General features: G+C 41.8%; 1 long non-coding RNA gene across 1 annotated transcript in view; it reads left to right on the top strand.

The window, feature by feature from the left end:
• Positions 1–27,017, top strand: part of Gm42209 — a 52,291-nt gene extending 25,274 nt beyond the window's left edge. Inside the window, exons 2-3 of the long non-coding RNA XR_880773.1 lie at positions 25,844–25,902; positions 26,726–27,017. This is a non-coding gene — a long non-coding RNA (predicted gene, 42209). The remainder of the gene's footprint in view (positions 1–25,843; positions 25,903–26,725) is intronic.
• The last annotated feature ends 930 nt before the right edge of the window (positions 27,018–27,947 follow it).

Here is a 27,947-nt window from a genome sequence, read left to right as displayed (position 1 = left end):
GCAATGGAGGATGGGGAACTGGGGGGTAGCCAACAGAAAGTCCCAGAAGCCCGGAAAGTAAGAGACTCCCAGGACCTAACAGCGCTGAGATTAACTAAAATGTCCAACAAAGGGGAGGGAGAACCTGTAGAGACCATATCCAGAGGTTAGGCAAGGCCCCCAGTTGGGGGATGGGGCCTCCCACTCATCTCCAAATTTTTAACCCAGAATTGCTCTTGTCTAAAGGAAATATAGGGACAAAGTGGAGCAGAGACTGAAGGAAAGGCCATCCACAGACTGCCCCACCTGGGGATCCATCCCATATACAGTCACCAAACCCAGACACTATTGTGGATGCCAAGAAATGCTTGCTAACAGGAGCCTATTATAGCTGTCTCCTGAGAGGCTCTGCCAGAACCTGGCAAATACAGAGGCAGATGCTTGCAGCCAACCAGTGGACTGAGCACGGGGACCACAATGGAGTAGTTAAAGAAAGGACTGAAGGAGCTGAGAGGGTTTGCAGCCCCATAGGAGGAACAACAATATGAACTAAACAGACTCTTCAGAGCTCCCAGGGTCTAAATCACCAACCAACCAAAGAGTACACATGGAGGGACCCATGGCTCCAGCCACATATGTAGCAGAGGATGGCCTTGTCTGGCATCAATGGGAGAGGCCCTTGGTCCTGTGAAGGTTTGATTCCCCAGTATAGGGGAATGCCAGGGTGGTGAGGAAGGAGTGGGTGGGTGGGAGGGGGAGCCCCCTCATAGAAGCAGGGGGAGAAGATAGGGGGTTTGCAGAGGGGAAACCAGGAAAGGGGTAGCATTTGAAATACATACAATATCCAATAAAAAAAAAAAGGAAAAAAATGACATAAGCTGTGGCCCTCCTAGTCCAACAATGGCTGCCCTTTGGTGCACTTTTTTTCCTTGGCTTATTTTATTTGGGTTCTTCTATCTGTACCTCTTTCCCAACTCTATTGCACCCTGATCTTCCAACCCTTCAACACTATAGGAGAGAAAGAAGGTTAGAGGGGGAAGGGGGCATGGAACTCCATAAGAGTATTTCTTGTTGATTAGTCATTGGGTTCCTTGGGGCAAGTCCAATCTTCAGTCTCAGATTATCTCCAACTTCTCATCTCTTTGCTCATGACCACTTGACAAACTATAACAACAGCAACCAGGAGCATCATGGGGAGCAGCAGCCACCTTCATCTTCCCCTTCCTGTCACCCCTATTGGGGCTCTGGCATTTATCCCCTCCACAGAATCCCCAGAGTTACAAACAAACTATCTGCAGCTGGCAAAAAACAAAACAAAACAAAACAAAACAAAACAAAACAAAACAAAACAAAACAAAAAACCCCATGCCCCTGCTAGTGCATGAGGCAAATCATAATCACCTGCTGTGAAGCAGCCTCTTAGCCTCTACCTGGGATTAAAACAAAACCTATTCACATGCCATAACTGGCTTTTAAAAGAAACCAAAATTCTCAATACCTTTCACCCTTTTAGTCCAAAAAATGGCTTTTTCCTCTAACATTAATCAACTATATACAATAAGAACAATTATAAGATCAAGTAAGAATTATATTTGCAATCTCCAGTCCATAGGTATTTGGCGACCTTGGAGAAAGCACTCCACTCTTTATTCTATCCTGATGAATCCAAAGTTTTGTACAGAAATCACCTTATCATAACTTGCATTTACCACCTTAAAACAACTTTTTAGAGCTTCAAACATTTTCTTAGAGCCCAACTAACTGAAGCTTTTATATCTTTAATCTTTAATAAGGAAAAGTGTAAGACTCTAGCTTTCTAGTCTTCAATGCATCAGAGACCTGAGAAGAATAAATATTACCAGAGAAAACAGGAACTGCAGAGCAAGTGGCTTCCACAACTATAGAAATGACAGAGACTGCTGGCTGCCTGGACAGTCACCTAAGGTTCCTCTGTGTTGGTAGGGCACCCATTTTTGGCCTATAGGCCCAGAGTATCTGACAGACTTCTCTGTGAAGCAGGAATTTTGAAGGACTGGCCTACTGTGTCTCTGCAAGTTGGGCAGTCGACTTTCCAGTGTCCTGCTTGTCCACAGTCTGGACAGCATGCTGTCAGCAGTGGAGGTAAGGGCAGAACTTTTTGCCCAGTGGCCATCTTTAGTCCATCTGAAGCAAACTACAGGTGGAGAGTATTTATTACCCAGCATCTGCTTTGAAGTAGATTGGGGGTGGAGCCAGCAGCTTATGTGTCTCTCAGTCAGAAAAGCTTTTTTTTTTTTTTTAATTAAAACATCTTAAATGCCATATTGTATAGCTCTCTGAAGTGTTTGAAGACCACCATCCTACCTCAGTATATCTAAATGGACAAACATTGCTTACTTCTATTTATTTTCTGCTTAACTTTGAAAACATACACAAAAGGTTAAATAAAACTTATTTCTGTGATTAAACTAGTACCTAACAAGATTACAAGTAAGACTATTTGTAGGTGACTCACAACTAGCTTGTACTTCTAGTTCTCCTAAACAGTTGGCAATAGTAGTTTTCTAACACTAGTACTTTACATTGCATTTTTAAAATGAGTTGTGTATTTTTTACAATAACTTTTAAAAGCATATATACTTTATGTTGTACAAAATAACCTTAAATTTCTCTCCATATACAACAATCTATACAAAACTAAGATATTTGAAACCAGTAGATTTAATAATCTACCTTTTACCGTATCATCCTATATTCTCCTTACCTTTAAATAAATACTTTTATCATCCCCTTTCCCCCTCCTTCCCCCTAACAGCTACACACAACCAGAAGGTCCAAGAATCCAGTAGTTGTTCAGTCCACAAGGCTGGTGCCTCATGTAGGCTTCTAGCAGAAAGCATGATCTAGATTAGAGGTGGGTCTTTCCACCTCAAAGATGGCTCACTTAGAATTAAGCAAAATGTCTCACAGGTGTGTTGGGGATTGGTTCTAATGCTCTTTCTTTCTTTCTTTCTTTCTTTCTTTCTTTCTTTCTTTCTTTCTTTCTTTCTTTCTTTCTTTCTTTCTTTCTTTCTTTTTTAGACAGGGTTTCTCTGTATAGCCCTGGCTGTCCTGAAGCTCACTCTGTAGACAGGCTGGTCTCAAACTCAAACTCAGAAATCCGCCTGCCTCTGCCTCCCAAGTGCTGGGATTAAAGGCATGTGCCACTACTGCCCGGCTCTAATGCTTTGTCTTAATTCAGCTCCCCAAATCACATGGGAATTCATGTGTCTAGATGCTGAGGAGCCCTGTCCCCAACTGGTTTTTGATTGAGCAATAAAGAGCCAGTGGCCAATGGTTGGGCGGAGGGACAGAGGCAGGATTTTAAAGGTTCCTTGGCAAAAACACAGGGAGGAGGGAGAAGGGATTCTGCCGTGAGAGGGGCGTGGCACTGACCACACTGTGAAGGAGCGGGACGGTGAAATGGCAGAAATGCAGGTGCAAAAGAAAATTGGCCCCATGGGAGGGCTGCCTGGAAGGAAACAGGACAGCAAAGATAAAATATCGATTTAGAAAGTGTTGACTCAGGAATACCAAAAAGAAGTGTGTGCTAGCCATGGGGAGGTTTGGAAGTGCCCAGCCATTGAGCTAGTCGAGGCATATCAAAATATAAAGGTTACGTGTGTGTGTCTTCCATCCTCGAATCCCAAGGTCTCTGGCAGGTGGCTAGAAGCATGATTGCCTTCTGGGAGAGAGCAAAACTGTTCACCACAACACAGATGCACCCCTCCAACCTGGGGTTTTGGTTAATTCCAGATGTGGTCAAGTTGACGACCAAGAGCAGCCACCACGGATGGGTATGGCGATATTGGATGATCTTAAATTAGTAATCCCACCACACCCCCTAAAACCCATCCCTCAGTAGAGATAGCTGCTTAGAGTGGTTAGATTGAAAACACCTGCAGAGGTGGGTGGGTGCTGGCAGGCAACAGACACACTCTGGAAATGCAGGGTTATGTAAGGCATACATGATTTTGCTCAATGAGGGGAATTTATTTTCAGAACACGTTATGAATTCCCAAACCCCCACTAAAAATAATTTAAGGCTAATTTCTATTTCCCACAAAAATAGGAATTGTGCAGGAGAGAATTTAGCTGGAAGCAGTGTGAATGCAGGGAAGGTCTAGGGAGGACTCTGCAGGGGTAGCAATAATATCGGAAGCAAAAGCGTGTGTGGTTAAAAATATGTTGGGTGAAAGAGAGGTCTTGTATTTGTCTACTGGTCTATCCTCACTGCTTAGCAATGGAGCCTGGTTTACAGACATAGGGAAACAATCCTTTTGGATGGAAGCCAAGCCTCTGCAGTTAACCGACAGACTCTAGCTGCCCCACACCCAAATGTGGGCATAAGCAAAGGCCCCAAATCCAAGTAATAAGGGTCCTTGAGCAGAAGCAGACACCCGTAGAGCAGATAGCAAAGCCCTCAGGAACCGCTTGTCATGCTGATGAAGGTTCAGACCAGAAGGAACCCTTCCGTACCACGGGTATGGCATCTGCCTGACTTCGGTCCACTGATAGTGGGGCTGGATTAACAGCTGAGCCCACCTGTGTCTGGCACGCTGCCGCTTTCCCACCCACCACACAGCACAACTGAACTTCCAAGACCTCAATCCAAGGAGGATTGCTTTTCTGTTACTTCCGCTCTTTTCGGGAATGCTAGCAAGTGAAGGAGCAGAGGAGAGTTTAGTAAATCGGTACTCATAACTTGGCATAGCATGGGGGTGGGGGTGGGGGTGGGGTCAGTGGGGAGTGCGGTAAAATAACTCGGTTATGTGATATGAAGGCTCGAGCTTGTATGTCTGGACAAGTGATGGAAACAACATCCAGTGGTTGTTGCATCTGTCTCGGAGAGAGGTGGGTCATGAGGAGAGGCTTTGAAGATGCATGTATCGATGCCACCACGGAATTAAAGGAGGAAAACAAAAATGTTGCTTCTGGATCTAGGGGTCTTCACAGGTGTAGTGTTGCTCGTGACTGTGGACTCGGGACACAGAATGTCAGCCGTGGCAAGGATCTGTTCTTGCTTCTTCCTTGAAACAGCATTGTGCTCCACGAACTGGCAGATTGTAACGAAAAACAGTATAACCCTCAAATCTAAATGTAAATCTGGCCTGGATGTGTGGACATTGCGTGAGGACCCCCCCCCCCCACACACACACACCCCATACACACACACATGTACACAAAACTCTTAGAGGAAACTGAAAATGTGTGATTTGGGTTGAGACATGGGTGAGCTACTGACTCAGTGTAAATGCTTCACAAGTGGTGAGCCTGGCTTTGTGGTTGGTGGTTGGCAAGACACAGCTCAATCCCACAGATGTTGCTGGCCCAGCAGTGCTCCTTTGCAGCAATATGTGTGGGTGTGTAAGCTGTGTATGCATCCTGGGCAAGCAAGCGTGTTACCACTGACACATCCCTAACCCTTTATTTAAATTAAGCAAGCAATTGGAGGCTTGGAATAAATATCAGTGGAGATACAAGTAATGCAGATTTTCCAGGACAAATTATTCATGAGGAAGCCTATTTAATCAAGTTTTATTGATCTTAATTTAGAGTGATCTTTATTTAGAAGACTGGTTTTCTGGTGCTTCTTTAAGACATTTTTTCCTTATCTTCTGATGAGATGCAGTCACAGTGGGCAGATGATGGGCAAGCTGTATTTTATCATTTCCAGTTTATCTATCATCTACAAACAGAGAACTAGGGTGTCTATTATTGATGTCTTACTGTGTGTTTGCTTTCAATTCTGTGTCAATAAATTGGGGTAAGTTGGGCTTTTAAGGAATGATTTGTTGGGGGGGGGGTAAATATTATTCCTTGATTTCTCAAGCCAGTCCCCCCTTTGTTATTCATCCTTTTAAAAAAAATCTCCCTTTGGCTTTTTCCTCTCATATTTTATATTCGAGATAGGCCAGGGAGGGGAAAGGAGATAAATTTTAAAAAGCTGTTTTATTGCTCCTGCTCAGGGAATATTTAGGGATGAGATCAGAGTTATGAGGCAGCTTGTTTGTTACTTATGTGATTTTATAAATGATTGTACATTTGATTAGGTACAGCCTGTCTCTGTTCTCGTGATGTTTTATGCAACAAGTATCCTAGTCACACTTTCCAGAGTCCCATAAGAACCAGGGAACGTGCTATGGAGATGGTTCGGAGGGTAGAGGCTCTTGGCACTAAGCCAAGTGACAAAAGTTCAGCCCCTAGAACCCATGGGGTGGAAGGAAGGAATTGGCTTCCTAAAATGTCCTGACTTTCATTCGTCTCTCTCACACACACAGTCATGCACACATATTGTAAATTTAAAATAAGCATCAAAAGGGAAGACTCAAGTTAGATGTCATATTGGGATCTGAATTTGACAATTTATGAGTTTACTAAGATTGTCACTGAGCAGCATATGAATTCTCTTAAGATCTCATAGTCTTTATTTCTTAAAGCAGTTTTGAGTTCCCCATAGGCTCTTACATTCCAATTTCCCTGCTGTTCACATATTGTATTTGTATGGTTCACTTGTTACAGGTATAATAAATATTATTTACCAACGTCAGGCATTCACATCTGGGTTCACCGTTTCTGTCACAGCGTGGCAGGGGTTTGATGCATATTTGTGATTACAGGATCATCCAGAGGAGGTCTACTTTCCTAAGTTTCCACTGCTTCCCTTCATTCGTCTGACCTCTGAACCCTGCCCAGCCACTGACCTCTTTATTGACTTTTGTTTCAATTTTCCAGAATATTCTATGATTGGAATCATATGGACTATAGCATTTTTATGTTGGCTTTTTCTACTCATTAGCATTTACTTCAGGTTCTTCTGTGGGTTTTTCCTAACTTCTTTTTCACTGCTGAATTAATCGCACTATATAGAGATAACCATGTGTATATCCACTCACCTGCCTAAGGACACCTTTCAATTTTGGCCATTTTATTCTTTTGATGACAGCATCCACACTCTTCCTATTCTGATCATCTCAATGACATCAGCCAAGGGCACCCAGGTGCTATTCACTCCCTGAAGCCTGGGAATGTGATTTATTTATTTTTTTGACAAAAACAACTCTTTGCAGAAGGAAATAGATTAAGGCTATTAAGATAACAACTCATTCGAAATATAACTATATGAGCCCTTGTAAGAAGGAAGTAGAAGGCCACTTGACAACAAGTATTTCAGAGGGTCGTGGTCATCAGATAAATACTGGAACTGTTACACTGCCTCTGCCTGGTTGGAATGTTACTTAGGGGTAACGTGACAGATGATAGCCCCTTTCATTCCTGTCTCTGAGCATGGACCCTGGGCAGAAGGAACCCAGTCACAAGATAACTGGAGCTCAGACATCCCAGTGGATGAAGCAAGGTCTACCCTGCTATGGGACTGAGCTGCTAGTGCTGGCGTCAGTTTTGAGTGTGGTACATCAAAAAAAAAAAAAAAAATCACTTAGTGTGTAGTCTGTTGTGTAGACCCAAGGAACTGTGTAGCTACATACAGAAACATTGTAGTTTTACTTCTTTGTCTGATGAATTATCATCTACTGTTACTCTTGGTTCAACTTTCAAAATTCATTCTGAGAACTGTAGTGCTGCTGTTGAGTCAGGGAGAAGCCCTAGATAGTCTCACATATGAATATGGGGCTGGAGAGATGGCTCAGCAGTTCAGAGCACTGACTGCTCTTCCAGAGGTCCTGAGTTCAATTCCCAGCAACTACATGGTGGCTCACAACCATCTGTAATGGGATCTAATGCCCTCTTCTGGTATAAAAACAGCTACAGTATACTCATATAAATAAAATAAATAAATAAATCTTAAAAAAAAAAAGAGCCTCTAGGATGAAAGATCCCAGTAAAGTAACTTTCTTTTAGCTTGTGATGAAAGAAGTCAGTAGAAAATTGACTTTAAAAACAATGAGGGAGTCACAGCCAGCAGAGACTGGAACCCAGCCTAACTGTCCTCGGAGAAGCTCCACCCAGCAGTCAATGGAAAGAGATGCAGAAACCCACAGCCAAACATCAGATGGAACTCGGGGAGTTTTATGGAAGACTTAGGAGGACTGAGGGACCTGAAGAGGTCAGGGACTTTACAGGAAGACCCACAGAGTCAACTAACCTGGACACTTGGGGGCTCCCAGAGACTGAACCACCAACCAGAGGGCAAACACTTGGGCTGGACCTAGCCCCTCTGTAGCTTGGTCCCTGACAACAGGAGCAGGGGTTTTCCCTGACTTTGTTGTCTGCCTGTTGATCCTGTTCCCCTAACTGGACTGCCTTGTCTGACCTCAGTGGGAGAGGATGTGCTTAGTCCTGCAAGGACCTGATGTGGGGGGCGGGGGAGGCATTAGAGGGTGATGATGCTAGAGAAGGCGTCTTCCTCCTCATAGGAGAAGGGAAGGAAGGAATGGGGGGAGGTTCTGCATGAGTAAGTACTGGGAGTAAAAGGGAAACTGATATTGGGACGGAAAGTGAATAAATAAACAAATAAAAAAGAGAAATATAAGCAACACAAAATGAAGGTTTTATTAAAAATAGACATAGAAATGAGGAAAAGGGAAGGTAGAGTACATATTGCAGATATATATCATTTTATACCAATATTAGTTTAGACTATGAGAATATCTCTGTTGATGAGCAATAATACGCAGTATTGAGATCACACTATTTTCTGCATCTTAAGCAGACTTGGGGCTGAACCATTTCCTAGGCTCTGAAGAAGCAGAGTAGACTTGGCCCCCACATGGGGCATGGTTGTAGCAGATGGTCTGTTACCATCTTCTGAATGAATGATTGAACGAGCAACGGAGTCCAGTGAGTACACACAGAGATGAAAGTTGGCTGTGCAAAGGGAACATTTCTAACAGCATCCTTGATATAAATCCTTATAAGAAAATTGTCAACTTCATCCTGTTTTATTGATCTGAAAAGTGGTAGGAAATGTCAAGGAGAGGAATTAAGTAGAACATTATTTCCAGCTTTAGCTCATAATAGGCAAAGTGCTGAGATGAAGACTTGCTCCCCCAACACAACAAAAAGCACTGTGACCAGTGTCTGTCCTCTCAAAGGAAGAGCTGAGTTCCACAACCCCACAGTGACAGGAGAAAAGACAAAGAGCCTAGTAAGAGTTCTCCCTGAGAGTAATGAGGCACAGCCAAGAGGAAGCCGAGGGAAATGCAAGATGGATGGGCTTCCTTCCTGCAGCTGCACAGCTGTCCCCAACATGAGCTGCATGCACTTGCCCTGCTCCAGCACCTGCACACATGCACACACACACACACACACACACACACACACACACACGAATTCACACACACACACACACACACACACACACACACACACATGAATTCACACACATTCACTCAACACATGGATGCATACACACATACATGAATGCACAAACACACAGATACACATGCATGTGCATACACACACAAATGCATGACCTATGCACACACACATGGATGCATACACACACATAGAGACACAACTGGATACCCACACACATGGATGCACACGCACAGACACACACTCACAGAAACACATCTAGATAAAGATGCACATGCATACCCACACACATGGATGCATACACATACATGCATGGCTTGGTTTGAGCTATCAGGTGGTGGTTTCTCTTTGTTTTGCCTTGGACAATTCTGAGGTGACATGCAAATGGAGAGAACGAAGACTTTTTCGTAGTCTACCTGCTAGACAGCATCCACAGGGAACAAACTGCTCTTTAGCTATGACAGAGAGACGCTTAGAGAGTACAAACGAATGTCTTATGCTAACAGCCTTTTTCTCTCTTTGATTCATCAAAACTTGCTAAGATTGCTCTTTTTTGCATAATGATTACTATATTAATGTCCTGCCAGTGTTAGACCCTTGAGATATGTTTTTTAAAAGTCCCATTTGCACTTTTCTTCTCTATACCCGCTTATTGTTCAACCAAGACAGATTTTTGTAGGAGAGTAGATACAGAGATGTGATTTGGAAACTGGCAATAGGCCACCACTTTTCATTATTCTTCTATTAATCTCTATCTACCCTTGATATTTAATTTCATTAAGTTTTCAAATTAATTTTTATATTATGTGTAGAGTGTTTTGCCTGCATGTTTATGTCTGAACACCACACATGTACAATGTCCCCAGAGATCAGAAGAGGGCATTGGGTGCCCTGGGACTGGAGTTACAGATGGTTGCTAGTGTTGGGAACTGATCCTGTGTTCTCTGGAAGAGCAGCCAGTGCTCTTAACCACTGAGCCACCTCTCAATCGCCCTAGTGATGCTATTTTGAGGGAGATTTTTAAACATCAAGAAGTGCTACTTACTTTCTCTGGAGTTATCAGTGAAGAGAAGGTTTTCTGTGTGTGACGTGTAGGGGGTTTGTTTTAATAGAGTACAGTGAGAACAGGGAGGAAAAAGTCAAGAAAGCCAGGGAGAGCCCAAGATGCACACTGAAGGGGAATGCACAGTGCCATGGCAACCAGTGGACCCTCTGAGGCATGGGCAGAAGGCATTTCTCAAAATACTACCAACTTCTCAGTTTGAAATTATTTCCAAATGAAAGGTTAATATAATAGCTTCAGTAATGAAGAATTTTGTTTGCAAAGAATTCCCAGTCCCTGGAACTTGCTGGGTACTTTCAGCAGAGCTTGTCCTCTGTATCATTTTAGATTCCTTCTGCCCATGCCTCATAGGGAACTGGAGGTGGTGGAGGTGTGGAGTTGGGGCTCCCCTGTGTCTTGGATGGTTCTAGCACTAAGTCTGAGCTAGAACCCACCTGTACCCGCCGGGGCAGGGAGAATGAAGAACACCACCTATTTCTGTTGTGCTTTTTTCTGAGTTGTTAGCTTCCTGTTCTTCCTACAATTCTCTTTGATCTATTTCCTTTCTATCACCCCTCCATCTTGACCGGCCTTCTTTTCAACTTTTCTTATTCGTTCACATTAACAGAACAAAGAAGAAAAGCTATAAAACATCTCAACAGATATACATACAAAATATAAGTTTCAACATCCAGAGCACGGTAGATCACTCGTTGTGAACCCATCGCTAGTGCTGGGCAGAGAGTAGCAGGGATGGTAATATATTTTTAAATATTTCCTGCAACAGTCTGTACCTTTAAGGTGAGGAACAAGACAATGACAGACACTTCTGGTTTTTACATTATAGCCAGAGCAATTAGCTGAGAAAAGTGGCGAGGGCATCAAGTTGGAAAGGAAGGATGAGAATTACTGAAGACTATCAAATGCACAAGACGGTGTTGATATGATAAGTGCCGTCCTCGATTTCCCAATGCACCGGGGAAAGCAAACGTGGTCTGATGTTTGAGGGGCATGTGGGTTTCTTGTCTGTAAAAGGTTTCGTTAGCTCTACCTTCAGCAGCATTGGGTTTCTTGAATATTTCTTTCTAGGTAAGATTTGCTGTGGCTTGTTCCCAACATTCTTTTTATGTTTTCTTTTTAAATCTTGATTTTAATATAGTCGCATTCAGAATTTTTTAAGGTGCTGAATCATTAGATATTTTCTTTATTTACATTTTAAATGTTATCCCCTTTCCTAGTTTCCCCTCCAAAAATCCCCTATCCCCTTCCCTCTCCCCCTACTCCCCAACCCACCCACTTCCATTCCTGGTCCTGGCATTCCCCTATATTGGAGCATAGAGACTTCACAGGACCAAGGGCCTCTTCTCCAATTGATGACCGACTAGGCCATCCTCTGCTACAAATATAGCTAGAGCCACAAGTTCCACCATGTGTTTTCTTTGATTGGTGGTATAGTTCCAAGGAGCTCTGAGGGTACTGGTTAGTTCATATTGATGTTCCTTCTATGGGGCTTCAGTCCTCTTCAGCTCCCTGGGTATTTCTCTGGCTCCTTCATTGGGTGCCTTGTGCTCCATCAATGGATGACTGTGAGCATCCACTTCTGTATTTGCCAGGTACTGGCAGAGCCTCGCAGGAGACTCTATCAGACTCCTGTCAGTAGGCTCTTGTTGGCGTCTGCCTAGTGTCTGGGTTTGGTGTTTGTTTATGGGGTGGATCCCCAAGTGGGGCAGTCTCTGGATAGTCATTTCTTCAGGCTCTGCTATGAACTTTGCCTCTGTAATTCCTTCCATGGGTATTTTGTTCCCCATTATAAGAAGGAACGAAGTATCCACACTTTGGTCTTTCTTCTTGAGTTTCATGTGCTTTGCAAATTGTATCTTGGGTATTCTAAATTTCAGGGCTAATATCCATTTATCAGTGAGTGCATATCATGTGTGTGATTTTTTTTGTGATTGGGTTACCTCACTCAGGATGATATCCTCCAGATCCATCCAATTGCCTTAGAATTTCATAAATTCATTGTTTTTAATAGCTGAGTAGTACTCCATTGTGTAAATGTACCACATTTTCTGTATCCATTCCTCTGTTGAAGGACATCTGGGTTCTTTCCAGCTTCTGGCTATTATAAATAAGGCTGCTATGAACATAGTGGAGCATCACATTCAAAATTTAATTTTGGTAGGCATTTTACGTTTTAACAATTTCTTCTCACTAAGGTTAGAAAAAAAAATCACCTAAAAGCTTTAAGGTTTTTGGGTTTCTTTTGCTTTGTTTTTAGTTTGATTGTTTTTAGAAATAATTCCATGCAGAAATGAGTTTGTATTCTGTTTGAAGTCCACTCCCCCCCCCCAATCTGGAAAGCATTTTTTGTTGATCCAGCACCTTCAATGCAATAATCCATCCTTTTTAAATACCCTATGGTACTAGTTATGTCTGTTAACAAGTCAATGTGTCTCTAGTTTTGGATTTTCTATTCTAGCCATTGGTTCCATATCTTTCTTTATCACAAATGTATACTGCCTTAAGTATTATAACCTTAAAATACATTTTGGTTTCTGAGAAAATAACTTTCTTCCATTTTCCATTTATATGTTTTTTTTATGAGTCTCTTACCTAGTCCTGTTGGACATTTTGTATAAAATGTCCTAAATATAAATTTTAAAAGTGAATTTATTTTCCACAAATAATATTTGTGTTATTTTCATTAAGATCTTAATTTATCAATATTTTTAAAATTAATATTCTTGTTATGGTGTCTTATACCAGTGAACATGATGTTATCTTATAATTAGGTCTTCTTTAATGTATTTCAATAAAGGTGTACATTTTCTATAAATACTTCACATATGCATATTATATATTTATATATTCTCCCATTACTTTTCTAAACAATATTTATTTGTGTATTTCATGGATTATCTTTCTGTTGTCAGTATATGAAATATTTGAAATTGATCCCATTGCTATATTCAAATAATTTTTAAAAACCCAGATGTTGAATAAATCACACCCTTCAATATATGACATTTCCATTCGGCTCTTGAGTTATTTTTTTATACAATACCCTCCAGTCTCCAGCATGTGCTCATTAATTTCCTTTAACTGACAACCAGTTAGTACTTAAACAAAGTTTCCTGTGTAACAATCATATCTTTCCAGTAATAGCCACTTAATTTAACCTGTCCAATTCTGATCACTTATTTACTATAACTTGCTGGTTAGCACCTCTATAGGAAGATGAGATTAAAAAAAAAGATAATAGAGTATCTCTTAGAGATGTTCCTGAATTTTAAGCAATAATTTTAATGATCTATCACCAAATCTGCAGGTTAGTTTTATATCAACTTGATATATAGAGTTATTTGAATGGAGAGAACCTCAATGAAGAAAATGTCTCCATAAAATCTGGATATAGGGCATTTTCTTAGTAATTGATGCATGAGAGCCCAGGTCATTGTGGGTAGCTCCACCCCTGGGCTGGTGGTCCTGGGTGCCATAAGAAAACAAGTTAAGAGCACCAAATCCAAACCACTAGACTACCAGGGAGTGTCATGATGTGGAAACTTTCTGGTACCTATGAGGGTGACCCTAGTGGGGACTCCTAGCAATGGAGGATTAAGACCCCAAGCTGCCCATCTTCTGTAACTAGGCAAGGCTTCTAGTGGTGGTACTGGGACATCAACTCACAACAGGTAAGAAGGACACATGCTCCACTATGTTCATAGCAGCCTTATTTATAATAGCCAGAAGCTGGAAAGAACCCAGATGCCCCTCAACAGAGGAATGGATACAGAAAATGTGGTACATTTACACAATGGAATACTACTCAGCTATTTAAAAAATGAATTTATGAAATTCCTAGGCAAATGGATGGACCTGGAGGGCATCATCCTGAGTGAGGTAACACAATCACAAAAGAACTCAAAGGATATGTACTCACTGATAAGTGGATATTAGCCCAGAAACTTAGGATACCCAAGATATAAGATACAATTTGCTAAACGCATGAAATTCAAGAAGAATGAAGACCAAAGTGTGGACACTTTGCCCCTTCTTAGAAATGGGAACAAAACACCCATGGAAGGAGTTACAGAGACAAAATTTGGAGCTGTGACGAAAAGATGGACCATCTAGTGATTGCCATATGCAGGGATCCATCCCATAATCAGCTTCCAAACGCTGACACCATTGCATACACTAGCAAGATTTTGCTGAAAGGACCCAGATATAGCTGTCTCTTGTGAGACTATGCCGGGGCCTAGCAAACACAGAAGTGGATGATCACAGTCAGCTAATGGATGGATCACACGCCCCCAATGGAGGAGCTAGAGAAATTACCCAAGGAGCTAAAGGGAACTGCGACCCTATAGGTGGAACAACAATATGAACTAACCAGTACCCTGGAGCTCTTGTCTCTAGCTGCATATGTATCAAAAGATGGCCTAGTCGGCCATCACTGCAAAGAGAGGCCCATTGGACTTGCAAACTTTATATGCCCCAGTACAGGGGAACCCCAGGGCCAAAAAGGGGAGTGGGTGAGTAGTGGATTGGGGGGGGTGGGTTTGGGGGACTTTTGGGATAGCATTGAAAATGTAAACGAGGAAAATACCTAATTAAAAAAAAAAAAGACCTTTGACCTTCAACTGTCCTGCCTGCAAGATGTCCTGGCGCAATGATAGCTCAGAGCCATCAGGAGTGGCCAAACAATTACTGGTCTAACTTGAGGCCCAAACTATGAGAGGGAGTCTATGCTTGACACTGCCTGGATGGTCATGATCTGGAAGCTCAAAGTCTCAGAGACCTAGGGTAGAACAAACTTAACTCACACACATACAAAAAGGTCAATGTAATGATTCTTAATGATATTCTGCTCTACTCATTGATCGTGCCTACTTCAACCATCATCAGAGAGGTTTCATCTAGAAACTTATGGGATCAGATCTAGAGACTCACAGCCAAATATTAGGCAGATCTCTAGGGACCTCACAGAAGAGGGGAAGGAATGATTGTAGAAACCAGAGGGGTTGAGGACACCAGGAGAACACAGCGCACAGAATCAACTAAGCAGGGCTCATAGGGGCTCACAGAGACTGGAGAGGCAATCATGGATCCTGCATGGGTTTGTGCTAGGTCCTCTGCATACATGCTGTGGTTGTTTAGCTTATGGTTTTTGAGGGACTCCTAACAGTGGGGATGGGGTGTCTCTGAGTCTTTTGCCTGCTCTTGCAACCTCTTTCCCCCTACTGGGTTGCTTCGCCCAGTCTTGATGTGAGGTTTTGTGCCTAGCCTTGTTACATTTTTATTAATGCCATGTTTGGTTGATACCCCTGGAAGGCCTGTTCTTTTCTGAAGGGAAATGGAGGAAAAGTAGATCTGGGGTAGGGGGAGCCCTGTGGGGAGGGGGAGACTGGGAGGAGTAGATTCTACGTTGGGCTGTATTGTATTAGAGAAGACTAAATAAAAATGTAAAAATATTAAAAAAATTAAATAAAAAAGATCAAGCTGAGGAAAACATTTGGAGCATGCAAGTAAGCATCACTCTTTATGGCACCTGCATCAGCTCCTGCCTTCAGGTTCCTGCCCTGTTTGAGATCCTGCCCTGGCTTCCTTTGATAATGAACAGCAATGTGGAAGTGTAAGCTGAATAAACCCTTTCCTCCCTAACTAGCTTTTTGGTCACAATGTTTCATAACAGCCATAGAAACCTAAACTATGACACACCATTTGTTAGATTTGTTCCAGGGTTTATTAGATATTCTTATTACATTGATGACACCATTTCCTGGGAGCTAAAAATTATCAGGCATATAATACTGTATTACACTGAATGCTTTCTTATGCCCTCAGAAATGATTACATAACTTACCTTCTTCATTTTGCTAATGTGATAAGTAGCAGTAGATTTTCAATCCCAAAGTTCTCACTGTAGATCTAGGGCAATTCTAACTTGAAGATAGGCTATTGATTGGATTTGCCTTCCTAGTGTTGTTTTAGTATTTTCGTACCTATGTTTGTGTCTTTGATGATAGTCCATTTGCTGTGTTATTCTTATTTTGCTTTTGTCAGGATGCTTCTGTTATAAATTAAAAGTTTATATCAGAATAGAATTTCTGTTCTACAGAACACCAATGGCCCAGGCTCTAAGATGAAGTATAAACAAATGGGATCTCATAAAATTGCAAAGCTTCTGTAAGGCAAAGGACACTGTCAATAGGACAAAACAGCAACCTACAGATTGGGAGAAGATCTTTACCAATCCTACATCTGATAGAGGGCTAATATCCAATATATACAAAGATCTCAAGAAGTTAGACTTCAGAGAACCAAATAACCCTATTAAAAATGGGGTACAGAGCTAAACAAAGAATTCTCAACTGAGGAATCATGAATGGCTGAGAATCACCTAAAGAAATGTTCCATATCCTTAGTCATCAGGGAAATGCAAATCAAAATGACCCTGAGATTCCATCTCACACCAGTCAGAATGGCTAAGATAAAAAACTCAGGTGACAGCAGATGCTGGCAAGGATGAGGAGAAAGAGAAACACTCCTCCATTGCTGGTGGGATTGCAAGCTGGTACAACTCTGGAAATCAGTCTGCTGGTTCCTCAGAAAATTGGACATAGTTACCTGAGGATCCAGTTATACCATTTCTGGGGGTATATCCAGAAGATGCTCCAACATATTACAAGGACAAATGCTCATAGAAGCCTTATTTATAATAGCCAGAAGCTGGAAAGAACCCAGATGTCCCTCAACAGAGGAATGGATTTAGAAAAAAATGTGGTATATTTACACAATGGAGTACTACTCAGCTATTAAAAACAATGATTTCATGAAAATTCACAGGCAGATGGATGGAACTAGAAAACATCATCCTGAGTGAGGTAACCAGTCACAAAAGAACACATATGGTATGCACTCACTGATAAGTCATTAAGCAAAAAGCTCAGGATACCCAAGATACAATTCACAGATGATATGAAACTCAAGAAGAAGGAAGACCAAAGTGTGGATACTTCAGTCCTGCTTAGAAGGGGGAACAAAATAATCACAGGAGGTAGAGGGTGAGAGAGACTTGGGAGGAAGAGAGGAGAAGGAAGGGCAAAAGGGGGAGGGGTAGGTTGAGGTATGGGGGAAGACAGGGGAGATATACAGAGAGAGTGTCAGGAAATTGAACAGAAGTGAGTGGCAAGGAGGGCTGGGGCAAGGGGGTAGCAAACAGAGAGTGTCAGATGCCAGGAAAGCAAGAATCTCCCAGGACCCAATGGCAATGACATTAGCTGAAATACCCAACAAAGGGGAGAGAGAATCTGTAGAGACAATATCCAGAGGTTAGACACAGCCCTTGGTTGAGGGATGGAGCCACCCACACATCTCAAAAATTTTAACCCGGAATTGGTTCTGTCAAAAGGAAATGCAAGGGCAAAGAGTGAAGCAGAGACTGAAGGAAAGGCCACCCAGAGACTGCCCCACCTAGGGATCCATCCTATATGCAGCCACTAATCCCAAATACTATTGCTAATGCCAAGAAGAGTTTACTGACAGGAGCCTGATATAGCTGTTTCCCGGAAGCCTTACCAATATAGATGCGGATGCTCAAAGCCAACCATTGGACTGAGCATGGGGACCCCAAAGGAGGAGTTATGGGAAGGACTGAAGGAGCTGAAGGAGTTTGCAGCCCCATAGGAAGAACAATATCAACCAACCAGACCCCCCAGAACTCCCAGGGACTAAACCACCAACCAAAGAGTACACATGGAGGAATCCATGGCTCCAGCTGCATCTGTAGCAGAGGATGGCCTCATCTGGCATCAGTGGGAGGGGAAGCCTTTGGTCCTGTGAAGACTTGATGCCCCAGGGTAGGGGAATGCTAGGGCAGTGAGGTGGGAGTTGGGTGGTCAGGGAGCACCCTCATGGAAGCAGGGAGATGGGGGATAAGATGTGGGTCATCAGAGGAGAAACCAGGAAGTGGGCTAACATTTGAAATGTAAATAAATAAAATAACCACTATAAATAAATAAATAAATAAATAAATAAATAAGAAAGAAAGAATTTGTTCTAATTGACTAAGATCATTTGACCCTGTAATTTCCCTTGAAGGAAGACTTTACTCATGCCATTCTTCAATGGCTTCATGCATATTCATAAGAATTTTTAAAAAGTCAATTTGGGTTAATTATATTTTTCTAAGAATTCTAAATTTCATTTATTTTTTTCAGATTTATTGATGACATTTCCCAAAGTCTTTTGTTTTTGCTAGACTATAAAATTCACCAAGAATACAATTCTATGAGGCATCTTACCAAAAGGTAATGAAACCACACACACAGACACACACAAGTTATAGCATTTATCAGAATTGATAGGTTTTTTTTTTCATTTCTTTAAAACCATAATGCACAGAGCCTGATCAAATGATATATTACTAAACTATACTTCTTGTCTTAGGACTGATACTGTGTTATACTAAGAGACATAGTTAATCATAATAATGCCTGTTATTTCTTTCTTCATGCTTTATTTCATTTGATTCATTAGCAGTTTTATTTTATTCTTCAACTTAAAATTCACAAAGATTGGGTGTGATTATAAAGTCATTTTGGGGCAAGGCCCTGGAAAATCTTCAGAGAACAGTTTGATGCGGACAATTTGAGTTAATGTCTAATAGAAGCAGACCCTCGAGTCCTTGCCGGATTTCATTCTTTAGACTCTGGTGTGCCTTGGGCCACAGCCTTGCTATATACTTACACGTCTCAACAGGCCTGTGTTGAGGAACAATTCAGGAACAGGGAATTCATATACGGTGCTTGAATCTCATCCATGTGATATTGAAAGAATAGTTTGTGTCTCTATTTTCTTATATAACAAATGGAGTTAAATAACATTACTAATTTTCAAGGCTCTTCTATGTAGTTTTGTGGAATGATTGTGGTCTCCATTCTTAGGGAAATGTTTGGAAACCCCTTTAGGTTAGGGCATGCAATGACATTCAACCACAGTCCACTTATTCGTTTTTCCTCTAATAGACAACATTGGAGGTCAGTTTTAGACTCAAAAGCAAATCTAAGCAGAAAATATAGTTCCAGTAGATCACCTCTCACCAGAGTCACATCAACAGTCACAATGATGTGTCACGTCCTGTCACCCCACACTCATGTTTACACTGAGCTTCTTTCTGAGTATTCTGGTTTTTGTGGGGTTTCAGGAGCAGAATGGCATGTATCCAACATTATAGTGCAACAGAGGGGAGCCTTGTTACCTCCAAAACTATCCGGGTGCCTATTTTCTCTTCTCAATTCATTTATTTTAAAGTATATTATTATGTGGCACATATTGTAGAAGGCACTGCAGTTATCAAAGTAGATAAGTGGTTATCCTTGCCTAAGTACTGTTCTGATATAGAAGGCTAAAAAATAAACTCGGGAATATGATTCCGTGAGACAGGTGTTACAAGTTAACATACAGAATCTAATGAAGTTGAGGTGGGGAGGTAGAGTTCTGGTCCTTGTGGGGACTAGAAATGTTTGGGAGGAAGTAATTATCCCAGAGCGGTATGAAGTACTCTTTACCGTGTGTTAGGGAAAGAAATCAGGAAAGACATTTCATGCAAAGAGCAGAGAATCTACAAAGCTCAGGCAGCCTGCAATCACAAAACGACTTAAGTACAAAGTGTCTATTAGGATTTGTAGAGAAGTACCCAGGCTTTAGTGCCATGTGACTTATATAAACATCTTGTAAACAGTAGTTCCCTAAGACGACAGTGCTACTGTTTACTGAATACAGATCGTCACTTGGAAGTATCGGGTACATGTTATCTCACAGAACACATTGGTATGATTAGTTCCAAATAAACAATACCTCCTTAGCCCGAAGACTACTGTGAACAGCATTTAATACGATTTTAGTTTTTCAAAAGCTCTTTGCCACCAGAGAGTTGGTTACATAACACAGTAATTAATGATACATATGCAGTTTGCTTGGATGTATCTTGAATAGAATTTATTTATAATAAGCACATATACTTCTGGCTCCTGTGGCTCCTCTTGGGACTTTTCACAGAGAATGGATGTCTGTCTGTCACCTCTTGCCTTTGTGTGAACGACTTTACACAAAGTGCCAGTCATGATGAGCTGATGAATGAGACGCTAGGTTACTCCCTGTAGCTGGCTATACCCCAGAACCAGGATATTTAGTCCAGAGGTGTGCGGAGTTGCTATGCAGCCTCAACGAGTGACAGTTACCCACCATGCTGTACTCTCTGGGGAAGCAACCGGCCCCAGATGGCAAGTTGAACTCTCTCTCAGCATTTAATGTGTTTCATTTGATTTCTCGTATGTAAACCATTGTTAGAAGTGGCTCAGAAGGCTACCAACCTGGCATCATACACTAGCTGATATGAGGCCCCTGAAACATATACAGCAGAGGATTGTCTGGTCTAGCCTCAATGAGAGAAGACGAACCTAACTCTTGAGAGACTTGAGGCCCCAGGGAGTGGGGAGGTCTGGTGGTAGTGGTCGTGGTGGTGGTGGTGGTTGGAACATCCTCTTGGAGACAAGGGAGGAGGAATGAGATGAGGAACTGCCCGAGGGCGGGCTGGGAGGAAGACTGGACTATATAAAAAAAAAGATTAAATATATATATATATATATATATTTTAAAGTGGCTCAGAAGTGAGAGACTAAGAGAGCAACAGTAGTGACTCATGACTGCTGTGATCTGGATTGAGCTTATGCTTACAGTTACTAATTTTCCCCTCAGTTGAAGATATGCCTACTTAGGGATAGTTACGATACATAATAGCTGACAAAAGAAATAGAGGGTGAAATTGAAAAGCGCTCTTTTTCTAGACCCTGTTCGCGTAGTTCACGGTTCACAAAGCTGTCTGGAAAACACTGATTGAAAACTTTCTTCTCTTTAATTGGACTGTGAAAGAAACCAGGGGGCGGGGGTGTGGTGTGGAGTGGGGGTAAGGCAGCGGGGCTCCTAGAGGAGAGGGCAAGCTGACCAGACCCATTGTCTGTGGGATTTATCCTGGAGTGATGGAAACCAGTCACCCTAGAGAAGCAGCGAATGACAAGGGGCAATGGGGATGAGGAATTTAACTCAGTCGAACAGGTTCAAAGGGAGGTGATAGTCCTCTCCGAGTGTGGACAGAGAAAAACGCGTACCAGGTGAGGGTCATGGTTCTTAGTTAGGAGCAACAAAATTGTGATAAACTCGGTACTGGTTAGGGTCTAAACTTGTTAGATTCTTTTTCTCTTGTCAGGTAAAGAATTAACATGGTTTCTTCAGGCGCCATGGAAGATAGCCCACTGCCATCTCCGTTCCAGCTTGACTTCTCCGTGTCCTGCAGCTAAAGTGTGTAGTACCTCTACGGCAGGGTCTTAGCTTCTCGTTCTGGCGGGCATGTCTGTGGGGAAGTGTCTTGATTACATTAGTTGATATGGGAAGACCCGCTCTAATGGTGGGTGGCACCATTTTGTGGGTTTGGGATCCTGGACTGAGTAAGAACGGAGAGAGTAAGCTGGGCACAAGCACGCATGCATTTGCTATGCTCGTGACTGTGGCTGTGACTAATTGCTTCAAGTTCCTGTCGCAAGGATGTCTTTGCTACAGTGGAATGTAACTTGGAATTGTGAGCTAACTAAACAATTTCTCTCTTAAATGGTTTTCTTCAGGAAATTTTTATCAGAGCTACAGAAATAAAACTAAGACAAAGGGCTGGTGAGATGGCTCAGTGGGTAAGAGCACCCGACTGCTCTTCCAAAGGTCTGGAGTTCAAATCCCAGCAACCACATGGTGGCTCAAACCATCCGTAACAAGATCTGACTCCCTCTTCTGAATTGTCTGAAGACAGCCACAGTGTACTTACATATAATAAATAAATAAATCTTAAAAAAACTAAGACAAATCGATAGAGCATTTACAGACTGTGCGATTTAGGACTTTGTTGCTATGAGCATCATTTTATGTTGCTTGGTGCACAAAATCATCCCCTTTGTTGAACTTACGCTTAGGAGTGACATTGCCATATACATATGATCATCATTAGTAGGTACTCCGAAATAACCAGCTGCATAAACTAGCTGTATTCTGGTACATACCCATTTTAATTGCTTTATATCTTATACACATTCTTTATAGTTAAAACAAAAGATGCCACCCTGGGTTGCAGTGTTACCACACTTTAGTTTCTGTTTGCACTGTTCACAGAGATAATTGTGAAACACCTTTTTCTATGCTTACTACTGACTGCTTCTATGGCCTATTCCCATGTGCAACCCTTGGGTCTGAGCCCAGTCTCTCACTTCAAGTCTCTTCTTTATTGATTCTTAGGAGACTTAGGGATCCAGATAGAGGTTCTATGGCCAAGGTTGACTCTGTCTTTTCCAGTGTGTCATACCAGAGCTCAGTGGGAGCCTGAGATTCCATTATCCCAATTACACTGAAGGAAGTTGATCCACTAAGTTTCATGGATGTCTAACATGAGAAAGTAGGTTAGAGTTACAAATCCGGATGATATTGTTATTATAGAATTTAAAGATAAAATCAAAGCCACATTGGGGTAATGCCCCCCCCCCCACCTCTGTTAAAGTGTCTCTTCAGCTGAGAGGAGTTCTTGTAACACCTAAAAACATTGTGTATATAGAGACAATATTCTTTATATCTGGAGAGTTTTCAAAAACAAGGGTTAAAAATAGACATGAATCATGCCTCAGGCCTAAGTAGATCTGGCCTTTAAGTTTGACCTGACTTTTTTTCCCAGGTTAGACCTGTAGCTTTCTGAGACTCCTATAAACACAATTACAAATCTTGTTCCCAGTGAAAACCATGTATCTCGACTTCTTTGTAACCCAGTATTAGTAAGTGTCACATGGGGCACGGCTACAGGGACGGACTTGACTCAGGTGGTGAGGGAATAAGAAAAGGACAAACATAGACACACAGACAGACACATAGACAGAGGCCCATGGTGTGGGCTCTTGGCTGGAGAAACCAGGGCACTCTGGAAGGTCGGTGTTTATTATTTAGGGTTGAACAGAGAGGCGGAGTTATTGCATATAGCTGGACAAATGCGGGTTATATATGGATGAACAAGGAAGCAGAGTTTATGGTATACGGCTGGATCATGGAGGAAGGTTTGGCTAATCTTGGTAGGAGTAGTCTCTGCAAGGAGTAGTCTTTGGGCCACCAATATCCAGGGGAAGAAAGCTTTGGGGGTCATTTTCTGCACCCCCTGTCCACATCCTCACTTGGACTCCAGGAAAGCTTTGGCAAGCCTCTGGGTCTCTCCCAGGAGAGAAGGCTTCACTGCCATCTCAATACAGGTCTGAGGCTCAGCAATGCTCAGCATGGTGGGTTCATGTGAACAACACATGCCCCAGAGGTCTTTTCTTATGGAGAGTTTTCTCCACTCCCTATGAGTAAAGATTTCTGATTACCCCTGTGGCCATAACTCACTTGGCTTGGAGTCCTGTCCAGTGCACCCCAGGAACCACACTGTGCTCTCCATTATCTCTTTGAACACTGTAACTGCAGAACTCACTGAAACTGTTTGGCCACTGTTAAGGAAGCTTAAGTGTGATTCTTTGGTGAGAAGCCTGACTTGTGTCTTGGGAGTGTACTGGCCATTCCCCACTGCCTGTGTTTACACCTGCATCAAAGCCGGTTTGTGATAAAGCCCGACTTTGTTTCATACTGGAGTTCTTTTCAGAGTTGCAGTAAGAGTCTCAGTCCCACCTGTGCGGAAGTCCACGCAAGGACCCACCGAGCTGCAGCAGGCAGTGGAGGACGCTCTGTCATTGGCTCTTGTTCCCACTGACAATGTCTCCTGCTTCTTTCTCTCTAACCTTTGGTTTATTCTGAAGGTAAAGAATAGGTAGAGAATTTGTTCAATATACAAAGTCGTTACCCAAAAAAGAAAATCAGCCACAAGCATACAGACACTTGAGTCCTTTTCTTTATTTAGTTCTCTAGGTCTTGAGACTTTTCTAGAATTCTCTTTAATCTCTTTAGAGTGACAGCAGAGACAGCTCATGCTTTTTCCCCCAAGAAAAGAAAGGAAGAGAAAATATATCCCCCAAAATTTCTCTTAGATCTCTTAACAAACTGCATGAAGTTTTCCTTAAGCTGGAAGATTTGCTCCAAGGCGGTAGCCGTGTAGCTTATGATGTCCCTTATTAGTGTTTTGTATATAAAACCTTGAAGGACATAGATGCTCTGAAATCTAGCTTCTAGGTTCAGAATGCTCTCTGAGAGATATACAACAAAATGTTTTGAGGATCCCCAACACTCTTTAAAATCTTGACTGATACATACCTGTTGCTCTAGATGGTGTCTAAGTGTTTACAATATAGTTTCTTGTTAAGAATCATGGGAAATGAATGTCTAAAACACAGAAGTAATGTCACTGAAAATGAACTCACATGGAAACAGGAGAGGGACAAATCTGAACTCCCTGCTTATCTAGAATGTGACCACAGTAGATCGAAGCCTAAAACACCTCGGATATTAGCTAGTATCAGAAAAAGAACCCACCACTCTGTGGTTTGACGGCTCCAGCACAGGCATCTCCCTGTTTATTCTGAATGCAGAGCGTGATCACAAGTTTATCTGCAGAACACTTTGGTGCAGGAGCCCACCTGTGTTGGCAATTGTGTTAGCCGGTGTGTATGGGGTGTTGGGGTGTTGCATTTCATTCCAGAAGTTCACCAGTTGCCTGGTTAAGAGAGGTGTGGCTCTCCTCACAGCTAAATAAGTGAGAGTTGATGGATCCTGGAGGTCAGCATGTTGCCCACCCTCTGTCACTGTCCCCTACCCGTGTACCTAGTGCCTAGCTGGAGATGAGTTCTTTTCCTTTTGTGCCAAAGATGATGTATGGTCACCTACAGGCTGGCTTAAAATAGAGACAATGACACTCACAGATTACAAATTGTTCCTGGGGGTGGGGGTGGGGGTGGGGGTGTCAATTACAATTTCAAGCTTAGCTATTGCCTTCAGTAACCCCTTTCAAAAAATTTTTTAAAATACAGTAAATATGTTCTTGAAAATATTAGCTAAAGAATAAACTTATAAAGCAAAGCTGAAAACCACTTTCTAAACGTTTGATAGAATGACTAATTCTATTCTTCACAAAGTTTCTATAGCTAGCCTTTTCCAGAGATTCAAAGAAAATGTGATATCTGAAGTAATTTTAAAAAAGATACAGATAATATTCTCTGGGAACTGTGTTAAATGACTTGAAAATTATTTTGTTGATGATGAAGGTTACATGCATCCGGAGAGAAAGAAAAGAAGCTCGATAGTTTACAACTGTCTTGTAAGTTTTCATTTTCTCAGGCTTTTACATAACAATAAATTTTAAGTATGTATGAATTGATTGAACCCTAGAATTATTTACTGTGTCCCTGAAAGATTGTGTAAGCACTTCAGCCAAAGTGTCTTGTTAAATGCATAACATTCTACAGCAGGAATTGTCTTCCACTTGAATGTATTTGTTTTCTTTATTCTTTTTGCGCCTTTTAGAGTTCAGTCAGATGACTAATCTACAGTGACCTGGTTGGAATTGTGACCCCCACAAGCAGGTAAAGAAGAAAGTACATTAAGTTTAAATATTAAAAATATTCAACTGACGAAAACATGATCCTGTTTGTGCTGACAATTGTGATCGGTCATCGGTACTAAGGCTGACCCTTTTGGCTAATACCCATTTACTTACTCGTCTAATGTTACTGGACTGTTCTTAGATTCTAATAACAAATTAAAAAAATAACAGTATAATAAGTGTTTGAGAACAAAAGAAGATGACAGACAATAATAACCACACCTTTCCAAACTAGTGTTAGCAATAGGTAAGGATTCAATAGCAGAAAAAACCGCCACCACCAGTATAGGAATCAGACCTGAGAAGTCTGTTTCTGTCACTCATCAATGAGTGACAAGGCCTTGGACCATCTCACCTTTCTGCGCCCTACTAACCTTGTTTTGTTTTGTTTTGTTTTGTTTTGTTTTGTTTTGTTTTGTTTTTAATGTGGAATTAGGAGAGTTAGACTTAATATTTCTAAAACCAACAGTCACGTTGGAGAGACTATAAGTAGCCCGTGGAGTTACAAGTAAAGCTGAATCCTTGACTACATGGCAGAAAAGAATTTGGGGGAGGTGGGGGGGGAGTTATTTCAGGACCAACTGAAGTAAATCAACATTAGTTTATTAAATAGGGATATGAAACACTACAATCTTTTGATTTAAGCCTGAGGTTTTAGAGATGCTTAAGAATAGGATATTAGATACCCTAAAGGCATAAGTGTGGGCTTCGCAAGAGATAGTGTAAGACCCCCCAACTCAATGTGTTCCTTAGACCCCTAGAAACAAAGCCCAGCATGGAGTTCTTTGTTCTTTCACCTTCAGCCTGAAAAACCGATGACCACTGGGTGATCCACCTAATTCCTGGAACTGGCTCACCACAATCTTGACCCACCCAGGCGCCTGACTCATTTTGTAAGGGACCAAGAATGCTTGCCAAAGATAGCCTGTAACCTTTCCGTAAGAGATGAGCTGTAATTCATCATCCTCATGCTTATGATGTTTACTCAGCTTCCCCTTTCTTTGTGGTTTTTTCCTTTAAAAACCCTCAACTGCAACTGCTGAGGGTTGATCTCCTCTGCCCCTGTGTGGGTTATGAGCTCAGCCTCAGCATGCTGATTCCCAAATAAACCTCATGCGATATTGCATCAAGAATGGTGTCTCTTGAGTTATTGGGGCGTCGGCTCATCCCCAGACTTGAGTGAGGGTCTTCCCGAAATGGGGGTCTTTCAATAGAAAAGTTTAGATTTTGTGCACACACACAAACACACACACAATTTTGAGGTTTTCTAAATCTCATTGTTTAAAGAATAAAATTTGCAACAAAATTTAAAGATTAAATGATTTTCTTTGATAAATAAAATGATTGCAGCTGTCATGATGCAGTGCACAGTTTGGGTTTAGACTGAGAGAGGAACCCATACACAAACATGGCCTAGACATTCTGGCCTTAAATTAGCAGCTTGTGATTCTTAGTACCTTTAGATGTTTTTATGAAGATAAATGTTATTTATATAGCCTAGAAGTGTCCAATCTCAGGTACCAGGCACTTCATGAAACTGAGAATGTGCATGACTGCAGCTCAATACAAAATTGTAAACTTACTTAAAATATTATATAATTTCTGGCAACTCAGTTGTGAGGTTCTCAAGTGTGAACTTTGTAGATAACAAAATCATTCCCCAATGTCAAACGGTTGGAGGCATCAGCTGTGAGCAATTTATATTTTATCAGATGTATTGACGTTTCTGACTCCCAGCCAGATTCTGGAATGACTAAAGTTTCCTTTACATGTTACCTTAATTTCCTCTCTCTATATTTTTTAATCTTACCTAAAAAACATTTCTAGGTCTCCAACAGGACTCTCATGTATGATTGAAACTGAAGAAAACACAGGACTTAATATAACAAGCTCGAGATTGTGTCCTGCTCTGTCCACAATGAATTTGACCGCCGAGCACTAGCCGTGGCCTTAAAACTGTAGGCGAGAGTCCCTGTTCCTCCCCACTCCTCCCCAGCCCCTTGCACCTTCTCTTTGGTACCCGTG

Source organism: Mus musculus, chromosome 3 (assembly GCF_000001635.26).
Source record: "Mus musculus strain C57BL/6J chromosome 3, GRCm38.p6 C57BL/6J".
In the NCBI taxonomy this organism is placed as follows: domain Eukaryota; kingdom Metazoa; phylum Chordata; class Mammalia; order Rodentia; family Muridae; genus Mus; species Mus musculus.
This window is presented reverse-complemented; position numbering and strand designations above follow the sequence as displayed.